This window comes from Orycteropus afer, unplaced genomic scaffold (assembly GCF_000298275.1).
Source record: "Orycteropus afer afer isolate SDZICR_OR568_19922 unplaced genomic scaffold, OryAfe1.0 scaffold00677, whole genome shotgun sequence".
In the NCBI taxonomy this organism is placed as follows: Eukaryota; Metazoa; Chordata; class Mammalia; order Tubulidentata; family Orycteropodidae; genus Orycteropus; species Orycteropus afer.
Window position 1 is genome coordinate 63,209 of NW_006922264.1, and position 3,364 is coordinate 66,572.

At 41.3% G+C, this 3,364-nt stretch overlaps 1 pseudogene; it reads left to right on the forward strand.

The window, feature by feature from the left end:
• Positions 1-1,892: 1,892 nt before the first annotated feature.
• On the forward strand, positions 1,893-3,012 carry LOC103210958 (annotated as a pseudogene).
• The last annotated feature ends 352 nt before the right edge of the window (positions 3,013-3,364 follow it).

Sequence of the window (3,364 nt, forward strand, 5' to 3'; positions counted from 1 at the left end):
CAACCACTCCTCGGATGGAAGGTTGGGCAACTATTTCCTTAGTGATACCACCTCAGAAACCCAAGGAGGGGTAGCTGTAAGTCGGGTTTGACTTGACGCACATAACAAAAACAACATATTTAATTTGAAGGATTATATTGCTTGATTAATGTGTTAATTGTGCCTCTTTTTTGTTTCTTCTTGAAAAGAAGCTCTTAATTATTAGTTTTAATATTTATTCATAAGCTTCTTTTTTATGATTTATTGACTGTTTTCACTTTTTACAAAAAAAAAATAAAATTCTTTTCCATGAAGATGTTATAAATATGTAATTCATTAATTTATTATTATTTTCTGTTGTTGTTTATCGATGTGATATATTAACAATTTAGTCATTTGTACAGGTTAAGCAGCAATGAAACCACAGCAAAGTTTTTTCCTTACATGATCTCTCTACCGCCTCTATCCTTAGACGCCAGACTCCCAGCTCTTCCATTTGTTTGCATCACACTCCCAAGATTTGTTTTATGGCAGCTCTTGGAGTATTTCACTAGGACATCCCTTAAAAAAAAATTTGCCATTCAGCTTCAAAGAAAAGATTTAGCCTGAGACAATGAATAAGGACAAATTAAGTAAAATTGATACATTTGAATTATGTGTTTGCAAAGAACATTGAGTCTACCAGAGACTGCTAGAAGAATGAACAAATCTGTTTTGGAAGAAGTACAGCTGCGACGCTCCTTAAGCAAGGACGGAGAGACTTGTCTCACATACCATGGACGTGTTATCAGGAGAGACCTTTCTCTGTAGAAGTACATTGTGCTTGGTAAAGTAGAGGTCAGCAAAAAAGAGAAGACTCTCAATGAGATGGATTGATACAACAGCTGCAAAAATTAGCTCAAATACAGCAATGATTGTGAATATGGTTCAGGACTGCTCGTTGTTGTGTTGTTCGGTTGTACATACAGACACCATGAGTCAAAAATGACTTGATGGCAAATAATAATAACAACAGTGATTTTTATTAGAGCCTGAAAGGTCCACCTCAGCAGCTAACACCTGAGCACATCAGAGTTAATACACCCTGCATATTCCTGCTCAATGCAAGTGTGCTAACAGTCAATCTTTGCTTGGGAGCTCACCATAGGATTTACTGGAGTTTTGACAGATATACATCATTGTTCAAAAGATCTCTCCATTTTCTTCTGCTCCCTCCTCTTTTATTTTCACAAGTGTCACTCCCTAATAAATCTTCTGCACTCATAGATGTATGTGAGGGTCTGTATCCCAAAGGGTCCAATTAGTACATATCTTTATGTTGAAAGTGTTGTACACTAGATTCCTTAGCATTATCCTGAACCTATTTGGTAGATGAGGATTTATATCACTATAATTTAAATGTTCTCCCTTTTTCCAATATAGTTATATTGCATAGTGTTTAATTATTACGACTATGTAAATGTTATGTGAGCAAACAAGGAGCACTGGTAGTGCAGTGGCTACAGTGCTTGGCTGCTAATCAAAACCTCAGCAGTTTCAGTTCACCAGCTGTTTTATGGGATAAAGATGCGACAGTCCACTTCTAAAGGAGTTTATAGCCTTGCAAACCCTGTGTGTCAGTTCTACCCTGTCCTATTGACCACTGTGTGTTAGAATAAATTCAACAGTAGTAGATTTGGGTTTGGTTTTATGTGACAGAACACTAAACTTAATTTCCTGTTTTTTTCAAAATAAATATTTTATCTATTTTCTTTAGTGGCAAAAGAAACCTTTATTTGCTTGTAATTTATATATGTCTGGCTCAAAGTCTAAATTATTGGTTAATCTCAAGAATATTTTCTGCTCTCTGCTCCTCCCCACTCTACAGACAGCTGCACCCTCTTGTGCAGTCCCAGCCTCTTCCATAAGACACGATGATGAAGGTCAGAGTAAACAGATTTGGCTATATTGGGCTCCTGGTCACCAGGGCTTCTTTTAACTCTGGAAAAGTAGATGTTGTTGCCATCAATGACCCTTTCATTGACCTCAACTACATGGTCTACATGTTCCAGTATGATTCCACCCATGGCAAGTTCCATGGTACCGTCAAGGCTGAAAATGGGAAGCTTGTCATCAATGGGAAGCACATCACGATTGTCCAGGAGCGAGATCCCACCAACATCAAGTGGTGTGATTCTGGTGCTGAATATGTTGTAGAGTCTACCGTCATTTTCACAACCATGGAGAAGGCTAGGTATCACTAGAAGGGTGGTGCCAAAAGGGTAATCATCTCTGCCCCTTCTGCCTATGCCCCCATGTTTGTGATGGGTGTGAACCACAAGAAGTATGACAACTCCCTCAAGATTGTCAGCAATGCTTCCTGCACCACCAACTGCTTGGCCCCCCTGGCCAAGGTCATCCATGACAACTTTGGCATTGTGGAAGGACTCATGATTATGGTCCATGCCATAACTGTCACCCAGAAGACTGTGGATGGCCTGTCTGGGAAACTGTGGTGTGATGGCCGTGGGGATGCCCAGAACATAATCCCTGCATCTACTGGCACTGCCAAGGCTATGGGCAAGGTCATCCCTGAGCTGAATGGGAAGCTCACTGGCATGGCCTTCCATGTCCCCACCCCAATGTGACCATTGTGGACCTGACCTGCCGTTTGGAGAAAGCTGCCAAATATGATGACATCAAGAAGGTAGTGAAACAAGCATCGGAGATCCCCTAAAGGGCATCCTGGGCTGCACTGAAGACCAGGTTGTCTCCTGTGACTTTAACAGTGACACCCACTCTTCCATCTTTGATGCTGGGGCTGGCATTGCCCTGAACAACCACTTTGTTAAGCTCATTTCCTGGTATGATAATGAATTTGGCTACAGCAACAGGGTGGTGGACCTCATGGTCCACATGGCCTCCACGGAAAAAGAGCCTCCTGGACCACCAGCCCCAGCACAAGCACTAGAGGAAGAGAGAAACCCTTGGCTGCTGGGGAGTCCTTGCCCCAACTCCATCTCCAACACACTGAGAATCTCCCATCCTCTATAGTTTCCATCCAGACCCCCTGAAGAAGGGGAGGGGCTTAGAGAGCCCAACTTTGTCATGTACCATCAATAAAGAACACTGTACCTAAACAATAATAATAATAATAATAATATTTTCTCATTTAATAATTAATAGTTAAGAAATGGGAGCTCTTGTGGTATAGCGCCTAAGGCATTGGACTGCTAACCAGAAGGCTGCAGGTTCAAACTTACCAGCCACTCCTCGAAAGGAAGGTTGGGCAATCTACCTAACTTCCTTAGTGATACTGTCTTGGAAACCCAAGGAGGGGTCACTATAAGTTGGATTCCACTCAATGGCAGTGTTTGCTTCAGTTAGTTAAGAAATATAAATAATT